Raw genomic sequence first — 18,324 nt, forward strand, 5'->3', positions numbered from 1 at the left:
TTGATTTCAGCCCTCAGTTTGATTATTTCCAGTCTTCTACTCCTCCTAGGTGAGTCTGCTTCTTTTTTTTCTAGAGCTTTCAGGTGGGCTGTTAAGTCTCCAATATGTGCTTTTTCTGTTTTCTTTAAGTGGGCACTTAGTGCTATGAACTTTCCTCTTCGGACTGCTTTCATAGTGTCCCATAAGTTCGAGTATGTTGTTTCTTTATTTTCATTGAATTCAAGGAAGACTTTAATTTCTTTCTTTATTTCTTCCTTAATCCAGGTATGGTTCAGTAGTTGACTGTTCAGTTTCCATGAGTTTGTAGGCTTTCTGGGGGTAGCATTGTTGTTGAATTCTAACTTTAGTCCATGTGATCTGATAAGACACAGGTGGTTACTAATATTTTTTGTAACTGTGTGAGTTAGCTTTGTTACCGAGTATGTGGTCAATTTTCAAGAAGGTTCCATGAGCTGCAGAGAAGAAGGTATATTCTTTCCTCTTTGGGTGGAATTTTCTATAGATGTCTGTTAAGTCCATTTGCTTCATTACCTCCATCAATTCTCTAATTTCTCTGTTAGGTTTCTGTCTGATTGACCTGTCCATTGGTGAGAGAGGAGTGTTGAAGCCTCCTACTATTAGTGTGTGCGGTTTGATGGCAGTCTTGAGTTTTAGTAATGTTTCTTTTACGTACGTGGGTGCTTTTATATTAGGGGTATAGATATTCAGGATTGAGACTTCATCCTGATGAATTGTTCCTGTTATGAGTATAAAATGTCCCTCTCCATCTCTTCTGATTGATTTAAGTTTGAAGTCAACTTTGTTAGAAATTAGTATGGCCACACCTGCTTGTTTCTTAGGTCCATTTGCTTGATAAGCCTTTCCCAGCCCTTTACTCTGAGTAGGTGCCTGTAGATATTTAGATAGCTACACCAGCTTGTTTCTTAGGTCCATTTTATTGGAAAATTTTCTCAACCCTTTATTCTGAGGCGATGTCTGTCTTTGAGGTTGAAATGTGCTTCTTGTATGCAGCAGAAGAATAAATTATGTTTTTGTATCCATTCTGCTAGTCTTTGTCCTTTTATAAGTGACTTGGGACCATTTCTATTAAGGGATATTAATGACAAGTGATTGCTAGTTCCTGTTATTTTACTTGTTGTTGTTGGTGACATTATTACTACTGTGACATCATCTATTTTATGTGATTTTGTGAATGTAGCTGACTTCCTTGGGTTGAAATTTTACTTCTAGTGCTTTCCATTGGTATAGATTTGTAGCTACACATTATTTAAATCTGTTCCTGTCTTTTCTCCATCTATGGTAAATGAAAGTTCACTGTGTATACTAGCTGGCATCCATGGCCTATTAATGTCTTCATAGGGCTCAACTGGGACCTTCTGGCTTACATTGTTTCCATTGAAAAGTCAGGTGTATTCTAGCAGGTCTGCATTTATATGTTCCTAGACCTATTACCTGTGCAGCTGTTAGTATTCTTTCTTAATTCTGCATGTATATTGTTTTGATTATTATGTAGCTAAAGGATTTTTTGTTGTTCAGCCCCCTTCCCCACATGAAAACCCATCATTTATGAAAATCTATATACTTCAACATTTTTGTCACAATTTTAAGGACTCTCTTTAATAGCTCCCTGGCTGGACTGTTTTTATTTTGATTTGTTAGTTGGGGGGGGGGGAGTGGGTGTTACACCAACCTGCAATGTCTCTCGTTCTCAATCATGGTTCTGCAGAAAAAGCTTCTTTGCCCCAAACAACTGGCAGCAGCAAGGATCACGAAATTTCACATGGACTTCCATATTTATGTATTTGGGATGTGAGCACTCTATTAGTTATGTAGTTAGGGAAAATCATTTTTTCAGTCTAAAAGCAGCTGTTTTCTCCTATTGCCACATGTTCTCTGCTTTCCAGGAGATTTTCAGTTTTGTGAGGTCCCATTTATTAATTGTTGACCTTAGTGTAGTCTCCTGTTTCAATATATTCAAGGCTGTTCCCTAGCTCCTCTTCTGTCAGCTTCACTACAAATGGTTTTATGTGAGGCTTTTGAACCACTTGGACTGGAGTTTTCTTCAGGTTGATGAATATGGCACGCTCTACTTTTTTCTCCACATTTAAATCCGGTTAGAGTGGCACTGTTTCCCATTGTAGAGTTCAGTTTCCCATTGTATATTTCTGGCTTCTTTAAAATATCAGGTATTCATATATATGCAGATTTGTATCTGGGTCTTTGATTCAAATCCCTTGATTAACATGTTTATTTTTGACAATATCATTAGGGTTTTGTTACTATAGCTATGGGATATAATTTCTAGTACCTTGTGCACTATTCATGGAATGCCTGCATTTTCTCTGCATTGTGTCACTATTACCTGAAGAGAAAATATTTTATATTGATGTGTAGTTACTCTTTCAAATAAGTTATGTGTAATTACTGGTCCATGCCTGATGTGTATCATGACTTCTGGAGAAGCAACCTAGGAAAGAAGAGAAGCTGCCTATGGAGAGACGCTTATGCCTTTCAATTTAATTTGAGTTACTGTGCACATATACTATTCATGTACATTATCAATGTTAGGCCATAGAAAACTCTATAGGTAGCACCACCTGAATGAATCAGAAAAAGAATAGCCCCTACAGGTATAAGCACCACCTAAACCAATTGGAAGAAGAAATTGAGTAGCTAGTCTTCCAACTAAAATGCCCCAATCCCTAAGCCCTGAGCCCTAAGCTACACTCCCTGTCTGTCTCTCCCTGTGTGTCTCAGTGAAGAGCACCTGGGCAAGGATCTTCCAACTGCACTTGTCCAGGCCATGACCCAGGTAGATCTGGAGCTGGTAACACAGAGCATCAGTTATCTGCTTGGTCATCTCAGGGATGTCCTGGAACAGCACAATGCTTATGTCAGAGGGCTCTTTGGGAAAGACCATCAGACATGGCTCCAGCTGTGAGTTTACCAAGCAGAGCTGCTGGTACATGGACAGCAGAATCTGGAAGGAGAAGAGCTCATCCCAGCTGCACTCTTCAGCAGGAAACTCTAAATTTGCAGTGGATGGAGGGCTGAGGTGGCACATAGTCATTTAGCAATGGTGGTGCCTCTTTGTCTCTCACCATTTCCAGTGCCCCAATCTTCAGGGAGAAGGCCCAGCAGGTACTCAGAACAAAGGACACCTGGGGTGCCAGCCTTGCTGGCATGGCAGCCACAATTGCCTCTAGGGATTCCTTGCCTCACCAAAGCAGGCTGGCCTTGCCCTGCTAGGGACTATGGAGGGCACTTTATGTTCCTTTGCCTTTGGGACTCCAGGAGGAGAGGATCCCCCTGGGGCTCTGTGCTCTGAGAGGAGAGCCTTCCTTGCCTCAGGCCTGACTCTTCTGCATCCAGGAGCTCTGGAGCCCCATGGCAGAGGTGGCAACTTCCATCTGGCTCAGGAGTAGCCATCTCTTTAAGGGAATTGGTCCTCTGCCTCTAGGCCATCCCTCTGTGGCAGGTTATTGCAAACATGCCTTCAATCTCCATCCAGACAACAATGAACACGGATGCCTGCTTCTTGTGCTCTTCAAATACCTGGGCTGCATGGCCTCTAAGTCGGACTGGAGCACCTCCTCCAACTCCAATGACATAGTAACTCCAGTGGCCAGCTTCTCCTGTTCTCCCTACCTCACTGCACCAAACCCTATTCAATCCCCACAAACGGTAAGGCCTTCATGAAGAGTCAACAAAGCCTGGCACATCCATATTGAATTCCAAATTTGTTGTACAAATTTTAACTCCCACAAGCAGTGGAGGAATGGTCCCCTGGCTCTACATCCTCACCGGCATGAGCTGTCACTTGTGCTATCGATCTTGATCATTCTGACATATGTAAAAAATAAAAAAAGCACTTTTGATTTTACATTTCACTAACTGCTATAAATTTTGAACATCTCTCTAGGTGTTTCTCAGCCATTTGAGATTGCTCTAAGGAGAATTATGATTATATCTGTATCCCATCTTTATTTTTTTTAATATTTATTTATTTATTTATTATGTATACAACATTCCTTCCATGCCTGCCTGCATGCCAGAAGAGGGCACCAGATCTCATTATAGATGGTTGTGAGCCACCATGTGGTTGCTGGGAATTGAACTCAGGACCTTTGGAAGAGCAGGCAATGCTCTTAACCTCTGAGCCATCTCTCCAGCCCTGTACCCCATCTTTAAGTGGATTTCTTGATGTCTAATGTCTTGAGTTCTTTTTACTTCAATACAATTAGTTTGTTAATTATTGGGAATTTTATCAATTTACACTGTTCACACTCTCTTCCCATTCCTCCAAGGTTTACCCTTTTCACTTTATGCCTTTCCAGAGAGAGAGAGAGAGAGAGAGAGAGAGAGAGAGAGAGAGAGAGAGGATGCCAAATTTGTGTTTTTGTATACTCATTGGAACATGGTCAAACTCCCAGTGGCCATATCCTTAAAGATTGCTGAGTCCTTTCCCATCCCCCTGTCACACAGGAAATCCCATCATTTGTGAAGATCTATATCCTACAGCATCTTTATCACAATTTTTAGACTCTCTTCAAAGGCTCCCTCTCTGGACTGTCTTTATTTTGATTTGTTTGTTCGGTGGAAGAGGTTGTCCCAGCAGCCTTCAATGTCTCTCATTCTCCATTACGCAGAAGAAGCTTCCTTGCCCCCAAAACTGGCAGCAGCAGGGATCACAGACTTGCAGACTTGCAGACTTTTACATGGACTTGCAGTCTTTTTAGATTTGTGATTGATCCAACTGTTAGATGTATGATTAGGGGAAATCAGTTTCCAGGCTGTAAGCAGTTGTTTTGTCCTCTTGCCTGCCAGTGGTCTCTGCTTTCCAGGAGATTTTAGTTTTTGTGAGGTCCCTTTTATGAATTGTTGATCTTAGTGCCTGCACCATCACTGCTTTGTTTAGGAAGGAGTCTCCTGTGGCAATGCATTCCAGGCTCTTCCCTAGCTTTTCTTCTATCAGGTTCACTATATATGGTTTTATGTGAGGCTTTTGAATCACTTGGATTGGAGTTTTTTTCAGGCTGAAAAATATGGTGTGTTATGTTCTTTTTTTCAACATACAATAGGCTCACTACTTTTTGCTTTACAGATAGTATCAACATATGAGTGAGTCCATACCATGCTTATATATCTGGGTCTGGGTTACCTCACTCAGTATTGGTTTTTCTAGTTCCATCCATTTGCATGCATATATCAAGATGTCATCAATTTTTAATTTTTAATGATTTATTAGATTCTGAAATATTAAACATAAAATTGGATTTGGGAGCATAGGTAATGATGGTGGTAAGACAAATAATAGTGAACAAGGACAACAGACAAATCTCCTATAGTAAATATTCCTCCCATTTGTGTATTTGAAGGATCTTGGACTTGTTAATACCGCTTACTAACCGGGCTTGTGACGCTGGTCCAGACAAAGTGAGCCCTGTTTACTGGGAAGTGTTTGGAGGATGGGAAGAGTGCGTGGAAACGTTACTGCAGAATGGTTACAGCCCAGATGCACAGATGTGCTTGGTCTTTGGATTCAGTTCCCCTCTGTGCACAGCTTTCAAAAGGAGTAAGTATATTTGTTACATTTTGCTTATATTTAATAATCAAGTGACTTTTCTTCATAGTGACACTTGGTGTCTCTTTTAGCACTAAGTTGCTAATCTACAAAAGGCCTGCTTCAGGATATGTTGTTCAATCTAGCGGAAGTGAGGTTGATAACACCAGGATATTTACCTTTTTCTTCTTGAAACTGCATTATCCTTTTAGTATAACAATGTTGGGAAATGCTTTAAATATATTAATATAAATGCTTAGGCCTACTCTGATGTCTTTGAAATAATTCAAGATTCAAAATTGTACTTATCAAGTAAGGAAGTAACTGCTTCAGGTGTTTTAAGTATAAAACTTTTTATTTATTTATTATTTTATAACCCTTACAATAAAACCTTGGTTTCAGGTACTTTTTTATTACTTTTTAATGTACATGGGTATTTTGCCTGCATGTAGTCTATGCACTGCATTCACATAATGTCCACAGAGACCAGAAAAGGGAACTGGAGCTGCGGATCATTGTTAGCTGCTATACTGGGAATCGAACCTGGGTCCTCTGGTGTAGCAGCCAATCTTCTTAACTGCTGAGCCATCTCTCTGGCCCCAGTAATCTTACTTTTGACTGGTCTGAGATTTAGACGTAGAAACTATCAGTGAGGACAACCTATATCTCTTGACAATCTGTCCTTGGCTTCTTTCATTCTCTTGGCGAAAAGTTTATCATATTCTGCAGCCTCCTCTTACTGTCTTTGTGTGTTATTCCTTCAGAGCAATAGGTTGGCATCTATGTTGTAGTACACTTGGATAACAAAAGCCTAAATCATGGGGGCTTTGGTCCTGGGTTTCTTAGATTTTTTTCTAGGTGTGTACAAGGTTTTATAGGTACTTTGTAAACATCAGAATCAATTGGGTCCTTTTCTACAAAAGCCTGATGTCATATTACAAAACCAGGAACCATACTTTCCGAGGCACTCTGATGAAGGGCAGAGAAAACATCCACATAACTGATGTTTAGGTGAGAAGGCAGAAAGATGATCTCAGTCAATCTGATTTGCCAGGGAAGGAAGCCTAAGGTGCTGTCCACAGGACCAAACTTCAATACTAACTCAGGGTCAGGGAAACCATGTGAACTAAGTAAGCCGTCTAGCAGATCTCCATCCAAATCTCTGGGTGTCCTCTGCTGCTGAGCAAAAGTCCTGAGCAGCTCTCAGAATATACACTTTTTCAGCTCCTGGGGACAGCACCTTCACCGCTGAAGGGCAATTTAATACTTGGTGGTCTTTGTCATTACTACTTGCAAATTCTGGTTATTATTTGCAACAATCTCGGCCCAAAAGTTCCTATTGTTGTTGCACAATTTCATCCATCAATCTGGAGTTATTTCTCTTGAACAGGCCTTGGTGGTCTTAGACACTAATGTAGAGATCCCCAAGGCCATACACCACACCACTGAGGCTCACGGTGTCTGAGAAGCTGGGCTCATGGTCCTCCTTAGTGACCACCAGGCCCATACACAGTAGCTGCTTCTGCAGGGACCCGCCCTCCGAAGACCAGCACAGCCTGGGTGGGGTGACAGCCAGCCTGGGGCCCAGTGAGGGTGCAGGTGATGATGCTGGTTCCTGCCAATGGCCAGGGCTTGCTCAGCTTGAAGCCCAGCAGCACTAGGACCACAGTGGAGGCAGCACAACAGCAGCTGCTCCAGATCCAGTTCCAGGGGAAGCAAAGGCAGAGCCAGGAAGTGAGCACTCTGCAGGTAGAGCAGCACTTGCAGCACCTGCCACACCAGCTCCCACAGCCCGGTCATTCTCCCATGGCGTTGGGACACCGTCTCCTCCTTCCCCTCCATCCCACATCCTCGTGCCTGAGCCCCTCATCACTGCCAACTCCTCACCTAGCCCCCACTGCCATCTTCCTCCGCCCTCCTAAGTCTATTTATTTATGGCTTCCTGACAAAAATTGGTGACATCCCCGACCACTAAGGAATGGTAATATCTCTCAGTTCAGGAATATCCACAATACATCACTAACAGATTGGTGCTTTCTATCTCCAGTTCTCCTTGTAACCCCACCCCTGACTCCTGTGGCCATAGATGCTATCATTTTAATGCTGCAGAAGTGGCTACTAACATACTACAAATTTCATTGACTTTCTTGAACTCATTGTTATGGATAGCTAGCTGTGATATAACTTAAGTCTGTCCAAACATTTTCACTGTCCCAGACAGATGACTAGATAAAAAAAACACTTGTCACCAAGTCTGGCAACCTGAGTTTTCTTTCTTGTAGATACCATATTTTTGTCTGTTTCTAACATGAAGCACCACAGTGGTGAAAAAATAGCCTTCAGAAAGGGTTTTTGTCTTGTTTTGATTTTTTTTTTGAGATAGAAAGATTTTCTTTATTAATGACCCCAACTGTATTTCTTTAGATACAGGAGTTTTGAACTCAAATACTTAGAAGAATACAAGTTAAGATTGCATTATCTGCAACTCATTACCAGTAACATATTGCAAAGCAAACAGCTTGGAAAAGGGAAAAAGGAAGGGGAGTGAGAAAGGGAAAAATAAAAGAAGGGAAATAAGTTGATCAAGTGGAAATTTTTTTCTTTTCTTAAATTCTTGGGAACTGTGAAGTCCTTGCAAGCACAGTTCGTTTCTGCAGATTATTTGCCAAACTCGTACAAAATGGAACCCAAACGGAGAATCCCTTAAGAACCTGGAGAGGTGCAACATGAAGGGCTACAATTATCCAGTAGCAAACGGTCCAGCCTTCCATCAACAGAGCTTCTTCCTCAGTTTCCAAGTGTTAGCGGGATGAAAATGTCTTCCCCATGAATGTTTTCATTACTTTTTTCTCTGCATCTGGGTGTGCACGATTGAGCACCTTAAGGAAGTCAGATGGTTTTGCTCGCATTCGTGTATGAATATAGGCCTTGAGTACTTAATGTGGTAGTGCAGATAGTCCCAGAACGTGTGGATCAGGTTGATGGTGTTGTCTCGAGCAGTGGCATTGGTGTGGTGAGGGGAGAGCACGAAGGTGATGTAGCCAGTGTTGTCACCCACGGCAGCATCTGTGTCTTTCAGCTCTAGAGGAGGTTTCCTGTGGTTAAAAAGGACCTGGGGGGCTGGTCTCTTCGTCCTTCTTTGAACTCTTGCATGAAGACCTTTCCAATGACAACATCGTCATCATCCTTAAACACTGTGCTGAAGACTACTGTGACTCTGCCTTTTTTAGATTCAACAGACAATGGATAACCACTCTGTTCCCTCCTTCCTTGTCCTCTTCTTGTGCTAATTTTTTGGGAGAAATTAATAGCAACTATCCCAAAACTGGTAGACTTAACCTCATAATAAGAACTTCTTGGATTCTTCCTAGAATTGTACGTGATGCTCCAATAACTGGAGCCCATACGTTCTATACTGATGCAAATAAATCAGGGAAAGCAGGTTACAAGTCAGATGAATTGAGTAAGGTGGAACAAAGCCCTTATAATTCTGTCCAGAAGGCAGAATTATATGCCATTCTTATGGTGCTAAGGGATTTTAAAGAACCTCTTAATATAGTTACAGATTCACAATATGCAGAAAGAGTTATCTTGCATATTGAAACCGCTGAATTTATACCAGATGACACAGAGTTGACTTCATTGTTTATCCAGGTACAAGACATAATCAGGAACAGGCTTTGTCCGATGTACATAACACACATGTGGTCCCATACAGGTCTGCCTGGTCCTCTAGCCCAAGGCAATGCTGAGATTTATCAATTATTGATTGGAAGTGTGTTGCAGGCCTCAGAATTTCATAAGAAGCATCATGTCAATAGTAAAGGCCTAAAGAAAGAATTTTCCACTACTTGGCAACAGCTAAGGACATTATAAAGAGATGTCCTACTTGTTCTTTCTATAATCAAACACCATTGCCTGCAGGGAGTAACCCAAAGGGTACTAAGAGAAATGAAATCTGGCAGATGGATGTGTTCCACTTTATGGAATTTGGTAAATTAAAATATGTACACCATACCATAGACACATATTCAGGTTTTCAATGGGCTACTGCCCTGAGCTCAGAAAAGGCTGATTCAGTAATCACACATTTATTGGAAGTTATGGCTATCATGGGTATACCTGCACATAAAGACAGATAATTGTCCAGCATATGTATCTAAAAAAATGAAATGCTTTTTTAATTATTATAATATAAAACACATTACAGGTGTACCAAATAATCCTACAGGTCAGGCCGTAGGATTTGAAAGATCAAATCGTACTATAAAGGATATGCTGAACAAACAGAAAGGGACCGAAAATACCCCCAGAAGTAGATTACATAATGCTTTATTAACCTTGAATTTTCTTAACGCTAATGAGAAAGGAACGACAGCAGCAGAAAGACATTGGATAATGGAAAAGTCTGCTGAACTAAATCAACTGATTTATTTCAAAGATGAGCTGACCTCTCAATGGAAGCCAGGAGATGTGCTACATTGGGGAAGGGGTTTTGCTCTTGTTTCCACAGGAGAAGAAAAATTGTGGATACCATCAAAATTAATAAAGTTTCCATTTGAGGAAGAGAAGCCTCTTGGAAAGGAGAAATGACAACTCATCCATAATGATGATATTCATACAGGTGGTAAGAAAAACATAAAATGGGGGCAGGGTTCTGTTCTTATCTCCACAGGAAAACACTCATCTTTGAAAAATTCAAGCGACCCTGGATGTTTGGATACTGACAGATGGAAAAATACCTGCCCAATAGGAATTATCAAGAAAACTGAATGAGTTGTGTAAGTAAAATATATTAAACCATATTTCTAAATTTATAAAGCTGGTTTTGAAGTTGGACTCTGGCTCAGTCCCTCTCCAATCCCAAGCCAGTTAGTAAGAGAAAAACCCAGAGTTTCTGGAGTTTCTGTCTCATGTCAAGAGCCATGATATGGGACAGAAAGAAATATGAGTTTAGAAAACATCTTTGCTTTTCTTCATATCTATCATACTTTTCATTGAATATATCTATCATGCCTTTTAGTGAATATATATATATGTGTGTGTGTGTGTGTGTGTGTGTGTGTGTGTGTGTGTCTATATATGTCTATATGATTAATGTTTAAGTTTTTCACAATGAACAATGAGTTTTTCCTGAAGTGACATTTGAAGTTTCCAGGAAGAAGATGGGGCCCCATAACAACAACTCCACCTGGTTGAAATGACGTCATGATAGTGATAGCGGTACTACAAGACCTGCTTTGGGAACCAGCTGCACAAGATAGTTCCAACTTGGTTAGCTGAAATGGTGCACATCTTATACAACATTTTGGCCAGACCTGCACAAAATACTCAGAGACTATTGGCAATTTTAAAAGACATTGATCTTGAAATTTAACCATCATTTTATTTTCAAAGGATCCACCAGAAAGAACGTCGCCCCTATGACAGCTGGAAGTAATTCTAGAGGATGACGTCCCCTCTCCCAGTAAAGTTTGCCCTTGGGTTTAGGGACATCATTTAGGGGTTGATTATAATTGGTATATGATTGAGGGTTGGGGAAGGAATTTTATAAGCTCAGGGATCATTTTGAAAAAAAAAAAGAGGGATGATGGGATAATAGATTTGTAATTGTGAGTTACTGTTTTTAGACAAATATATTGGTATAGATTCTTGTATATTGATACAAAGTTAAATTATATTGACTACTGTATGCATGCATGTTTCTACCTCTGTTTAAAACATTTTTTATGTATTGACATATATTGTATTGATATATATATATATATATTGTATATATTTACCATATTGCAGTGTACATTTATACCTCTGATTAAGATACTTATATAATGTTTGTGTATGATATATATTTACCTACTGCAATGTATATTTGTACATTGTTTATATTTGGAGGTCATTGTCCTCATTTGTTTCACAGTTGTTAATTGTCTTAGCCTTTAAGTTAGATAGATATTGAGAATTATATAGATTAATAGTCATCTAAGTTTGTCATTTATAATTAGACTAATCTGGTTCTTTAGATATATAGAGATTATATTCAGTAGAGATAGATAATCTTCAACTTCTTCAAAGAGCTGTAGAAAATGGCCTTTATTCTAACTCAGAGTTTTGTGGTAGTGAGACACAATTGCTCCTGGCAACACCACTCTATTCCCGAGAGAATGTTGAGCACCAAAGACACTCCACCTGGAGCCTTTCTTTTTGGCAGAACTGGCCTTTGGGCAAAGAAATGCCCATACCTCAACCACTGACAGAGATACAGAGCATGCATCAATGGATAAAACAGGACTGTCATATCCTGCCAAGACAGGGTAAGATAGTTTTGAAAAAGTTGCTTGCCTTTGAAAATGGTATGTCAGTTATGTTAGGCCTTAGCCAAAGTTGGTTGCTTCAACGCTGCTAACGTGACTTTGGGTGATTGCCCAGGTAGCTAGTTGTCTCTGTGATTTGTTGCATGTTTTGGAAGTTGTTTTACTGAACTTCCTAATTACCCAGGTAACATTATTTCCCTTCTCAGATCTTCGATGGGGTTGAAGACTATATAAATGTAGTTACTTTTTCTCATGACTTGGCCAAGTTATTTATTATACAAGACCTAAGCTAGTTAGAATAGGATATTTGTACTTATTGTATATAATTTCATAGTAGGTTTAGAACTCTCTTATTTAAACAAAAGGGGGAGGTGTTGCGGAGGTCCTCCCACTCCTCCAGCCTATAGCCGCTGAGATACCAGCCCACTGGGGCGTGGTCTCTCTCCATTTAAAAAAGCAGCCACTTCCCTCTCTCTCTTCACTTCCTGCTCCGCTGGCGATTAGACTCCCTTCCTTGTTGCGTAGAGGGCTGTTGTCTTGGACGGTGATCTGTAAGTTTTTTCCCCATTAAATAAATACCACCCTATTAATCATAATTCCAAACTGGTGTGGCATTGTTTGTGACTTACGCCTTCAGAACTGGAAGTATTTCTCAAAGACAGAGGCAAAGCAATTTTGCTTCAACATGCCAGCCTGCTACACGATAGAATCCTTGGATGCAGGCAGATTTTCAAGGTCATATAGCAAAGAAACATTGTATCCCAATTCTGGGTTTACCAAGAAACTCCCATATACTCTCTTTAATAAGTCATCAGCACCATGTGCCTGAAGTTCCTTGTAGAATTTCAAAGGAATACTGACCATCACCTGTAGGGTTAAGCCAGCCCCTTAGGGGCGGGCTTGCCTCGGGCGAATGTTGACTGATAAATTGAGCTTGTAGGAGCCTGTGAGTCCCTTTTCCTGCTTCCTGTGCTACGTGGGAACCTCGGTTCTGTAAGTTTATTTCTTCATTAAAGCTGTATATATTTCTTTACAATCTGCCTGCGTTTATTTTCGCCGCTACAATCACCTTTGTTTTGTCTCCATTTGGTTTTGAAATATGATAAAGGACACTATCAAAATCTGCAAATGTTACTTCTACAGCTTCTGGTTTGTTTCCAAAGGCCGTGTTCTGGAAGGAGAGTGAGATCTCCTCGATGATGCGATTGTTCACCTCCAGCAGGGTCATGGCGGAGGCTGCCCCTGAAGCTTTAACCTGCCTGCCAAGCCTCCACTGCCTCCACCGCTGCCTCACCCATGATCCCGGTCCCCCGAGAAAGGTTTTTACTGGGCTTTAGCCTTTAAATCTCTCTCTTGCTCAGATGAGTCACTTACTCAGATTGTTCACCGTTTAGGTGATGAGCTGTCTCTGTATGTCACACTTGATTCTTGGTGTTTGTGTCTGCAGGATAGACTTTTTTTCCTGCTAGGATCTGAAGTGTTTCCCAAATTTGTCATCAGGCCTTGAGATAGAGAGAAATATGTATTTTAAGAAAAATATATAGATTTGCCCATATTATTTATATTTTAACCTGTGGTTACCTGACTAGGAGAATTTGCTATGCTCAAATGGCATGCAATGATCAAGGTCATATAGAGCACTAAGGTTGCTTTCATCTCTGAGCATGCCTTTGTGTTTGAGAGCTTTACAGTAATTGTCCCAGATTCTCAGAGAGTGCTGACAACATTCTGTGATTCTTCAGTCTTTTCCTTCGGAATGGTACTTTTGATGGAAAGGGATGACATATAGTAGCATTGGCCATAAGCCTTTTGAGAGTGTGCTCTTTCTTCATTTAACCTAGACAGTGTGAATACAGTAATTGGGAGAAGTTTGGGGCTTGCTTATTAAGCATGTTATATAGTATACAAATAGAGAGAAAATACATTGGGCGAAAGTAATTTTATAGTTAAACTTGGAACATGTAAGGTTAAGCAGTGTTCTGGGAATTTTTCTTGTGGCATTGTAGAGGGATGAATGGATCTACAAATGTTTGAAAAATCTGGAAACTTAGGATAAGTTTATATTAACAATAAATATGTCATTACACCTGCATTATAGAGTTTTAAGGAATTTTATACTCTTATTATACTTCCCTCAAATTAATGATTAGGCCTATTGCTTGAATTTAAACATACTTCTGAAAAGCGTTTAGAGATTGATGAGCATTTAGTGTATAATTTGCTTAAAAATAACTTTGTCCCATACCTAGATTTTTCTAGGCTTGTATACACTATAAGCTTTTTTCAGTTTTTTTTTAAATATCATTAGATAATTTTTTTCTTTCTGAGACTGGGTCTCAATATGCAGCTCTGACCTACCTTGAATTTGCTAAGGAGACCAGGCTGGCTGCAACTCGCAGAGATCCAAATGCCTCTGCCTCTCAAGTGTTGGGATTAAAGGTATAAGCTACCACATTTGTCAAGTTTTAGATGTCTTGAGAAGTAGTTGTTCTCACATGAATTTAGATTAGATATTTTGTATTTATTTGATTTAAAAATCTTGTTCTTTTCTAGATTCCATATTATTATTATTGAAAACATTTCAATGTTTATAGTTTTATAAATAATATAATGCCAAGTTCAAATGGAGAATAACTTTATTACTATATGCCTTCTTTTTCAGTTATGTGCACAGTGAACATATATGCTTATTATTCTTTTTAAATTTGACATTATGAACATTTTTAAAAATATGAGCATGTAATTCAAATTTAGTTTTTGATGACTGTAATATATTATGCTTATCACCTGTTTTTTTGTGTTGAGTATTTAGTTTGTTTCTAATGTCTGCTATAGAGAATACTGATAAAAACTTTTCTACAAATGGACTGAAATTTACTTTGAATCTTTTGGAGGAGAATACTGATAAAAACATTTCTACAAATGGATTGAAATTTACTTTAAATCTTTTGGACAAATTTCCAAAGAATATATTACTGAATAAAAAGTCTGAAAGTTTTAATATATATTTTAATACATATGTATATATATACTTTATATTTATTTGAATGAGCGTATTTAAATATGTAGAAATATATTTAGCTAAATAAATGTATTTATTACATATGTGGTATTTTATTTGTTCTCATAAATACCAAATAGTGGCGGACAAGTAAAATAACTCAGAGTCATACAGCTAGGTGGCTCCAGGGTCTCAGCTTTCTTTGTAATCCTACCTGTTTTGATGATCTTGCCAAGTGGCTCTTTCAAATGAGTATCACACCTGTTTTCAGTCAATTTCATTGTAACGATTAGTATCCAATAATCTTTTTTAATACTAAATTTAATAGACAAAAGTGATACATGTTTATTCCCTGGAAGTACATGATAAGTAAGATTAAATTATAAGTTAAACTATGTTCATCGGAAAAGCTTTCCTGTGTGATAGGTATGGTTCATGACCACATACAAAACAGTGCAAATTGGCTATGGCTACATATCATGGAGGTTTCTAGAATGAATTAATCTTTGGGGAATGAACATATTGTTTATTAACTTTAAAATACCGTTTAACTTTAACATAATAAAATTACATATAACAAAACAGGTATCAAGCAAGAATTACAATATTTATATTTACTTTACCTGTTATCATAAGTGAGGAAAACTATAACTATCTATTTTTTCTTCAACTATATCAAAGACTCCAGAAAGATAGAATATTACCTAAGAAAATAGGAAGTACATTGTAAACAACTTCCAAAACTCTAGAAATGACAGAGACATCTCACTGTCTGGTCAGTTACCAAAGTTCTTCTCTATCATTGTGGCATCCATCTTCAGCCTATAGGCCGATAGTATCCAGCAGACTTTTTCATGAAGCATGAAATTTCAAAGACAATTCTGCCTATATTGGTAGTTTGCCAGTCACCTTCTTCTGTATTCTGAAGAATGTCTTGCAGATTCTTTCATGAAGCAGGAACTCCAAAGGATCGTCTTACCTTTAGGCAAGTTCAGCAGTCATTTCTTGATGGGTTCTGCATGTCCAGTTCAACTAACAAACTCCATAAGGAGTCTTTTCAATGCCCATCATTTTCTTAAAGAAGCTGATGCTGCCAGGAGCAGATGTATCTCACTGTCATGAAAAATCTTAAGTTCATTTACATTTTAAATGTTTCTGAAAGATCTGAAAAATACCTATCTAACAGAAATACATCTCTGTACATCTAGAAAGTCTAACATGACTACAAGCTTGACTATTATAGATAAGAATCTATTAACATATATTTCTTAATTATACATTACATTTTTAAATGAGCTACGCAAAAACAATACCTTAATCAAGATCAGCTATATATAATAAATTTACCTTAAATTTGAATCAATATAGCAAGATCCATACAAATGCAAACTACCCCCCTCTATAGCTTAAACCCCTCTAAGTGTAAAGAAGCATTTACAAACAATATTTGAGAATATGGGCACAGTACTGTCCGAACTCCTTTCTGCATTTTATAGGGAAAAGAATTTTCTTTGTGAGGGGTGTTTACAGCAACCTTTCAGGAGGTTTTGATCCATTAAACCATATTGGTCTGGAAGCAATCCACATGTTCTCATCTTCTGTGAAAACTAAAGAAGAACCTCCTTTCCAAAGCAACATATCCTCAGACTAAAATTTTTGAATCAAGAGACCTTTTTGTTGGTTTAACTTAACAGTCCATACAACGAAATGTCTCTCTGTACTTAGCTCTTTCACAGTCACAAAATTCAAAGAAAACACACTAATATACATAATCTAAACTCTTTGTGTATTTTCCATCATTACGTGGCTTATTTTTCTTTACTCCTTTTAATCTATGACTGTCTATACTCTGTCTCTTTAAAGACATTTTCACTTCTTTTTCAACTCTGTTTTTTTCTCTCTTCCAAGCATACTCTTTTTTCTCTCTTTTAAGCCTACATACATTTATCCAACACTGTGACCCATTTAGATTTCTTTTATGTCTGAATCTGTCTTTATTGCCTTATCTGTAATTCTTTACTGTCTGGAAGAGCTTTTAAAATGGTAAGCAGATCAGTTTCAGTTGCTCTGGATACTGGCTGTGCCTCACTCCACTTTCAAAATGGTAGACATGCCATTACTGCCAGGTCTCAGAAGAGCTGCACTTAGCACTTTAACTCTGAGAATGAATGTGCAGCAAATGAACCTTTTTTTATCTGAGTAATAGCTAAATCTGCCATACAGCGCACTGCACGACCTAGAAATATCTCTGTGTATGGTGACAGGAATCTGCCATGCTCTCCTGCTTGTGCACACCTAGTAGAACTGATCTACCAACTGCCCAGGAGGAGAGCATTGAGCCATGGGCATGGTCGCAGTTTCTTTCCTCCAGACACTGAGAAGACACACAAACACCTGAGCCTACAAATGCCATTAAAAGCTCCATAGATAGAGTTTGCACTTGCAGCATGGAAAAACCACACGGAAACTATATTAATTAAATCACTGCTTGGTCCATTACCTCTCACTTGTTATTAGCTAACTCTTACATATTAATTTAACCCTTCTTCATTAATCTGTGTATCACCATGAGGTCATGGCCTACCAGAGAAGATTCAGCACATCGATGGTGGCAAACCCATGGAGATGCTCAAATGGGCTGGTATCTTAAAGGCTACTGGCTGAAGGAGCAGAATGTGCTCCCACATTACCTCCCCTTTTTATTTAAATAAGAGAGTTCCAAACCCAATACAAAACTATGTACACTAGGAACAGATATCAAGAATAAATAGAATTACACCCAGCATAAACAATATTAAGCAAGGAACATATGCTAAATGTTTTAATAAACATTCTATCTTATGGAGTGATGGAGGAAGGTCATTGGCTAATAAAGGAACTGCCTTGGCCCATTTTATTGGTTAGAGGATAGGTGGGAGGAGTAAACAGAACAGGATACTGGGAGGAAGAGGAAGTGAGCTCAGAGTCTCGACAGCTCTCCTCTCGGGAGCAGACGCCTGAGAGAGACGCCATGCCCCGCTCCTGGGATGAAGCTCTGACCCAGGATGGACTAGGCTAGAATCTCGGTGGTAAGCGCACCTTGGGGTGCTACACACAGATGATTAGAAATGGGCTAAATTAATATGTGAGAATTAGCCTAGAAGAGAATGGGCCAATCAGTGTTTAAATGAATACAGTTTGTGTGTTGTTATTTCGGGCATAAGCTAAGCTAGCCATGCGGGCGGCTGGGGTGCTGGGGTCGCAGCCCCGCCGCCCTTATTACTACAGATTGGCGCCTAACGTGATGGACTAAACCCACTTAAAAAACCTGAGAAGGCTTAAAAATAAGGGAGAGAGAGTTTAACACAGATTTTTGCTGTTGGTGGCATGCTGTAGAGAGATTTCCTGATTCGGCAACAGTAGCAGAAAACATGCTGTGTCATTTTAAATCGCGACTTCCTGGGGCTGTG

At 39.2% G+C, this 18,324-nt stretch overlaps 2 pseudogenes; both read right to left on the minus strand.

The window, feature by feature from the left end:
* Window positions 1-6,493: 6,493 nt before the first annotated feature.
* LOC121459577 lies at window positions 6,494-7,363 on the minus strand (annotated as a pseudogene).
* A 1,001-nt stretch (window positions 7,364-8,364) lies between these two features.
* On the minus strand, window positions 8,365-13,102 carry LOC121459808 (annotated as a pseudogene).
* Window positions 13,103-18,324: the final 5,222 nt, after the last annotated feature.

The sequence above is a fragment of the Microtus oregoni genome, unplaced genomic scaffold (assembly GCF_018167655.1).
Source record: "Microtus oregoni isolate MIOR12 unplaced genomic scaffold, Mior012 000019F_ref0000042, whole genome shotgun sequence".
NCBI classification, from domain to species: domain Eukaryota; kingdom Metazoa; phylum Chordata; class Mammalia; order Rodentia; family Cricetidae; genus Microtus; species Microtus oregoni.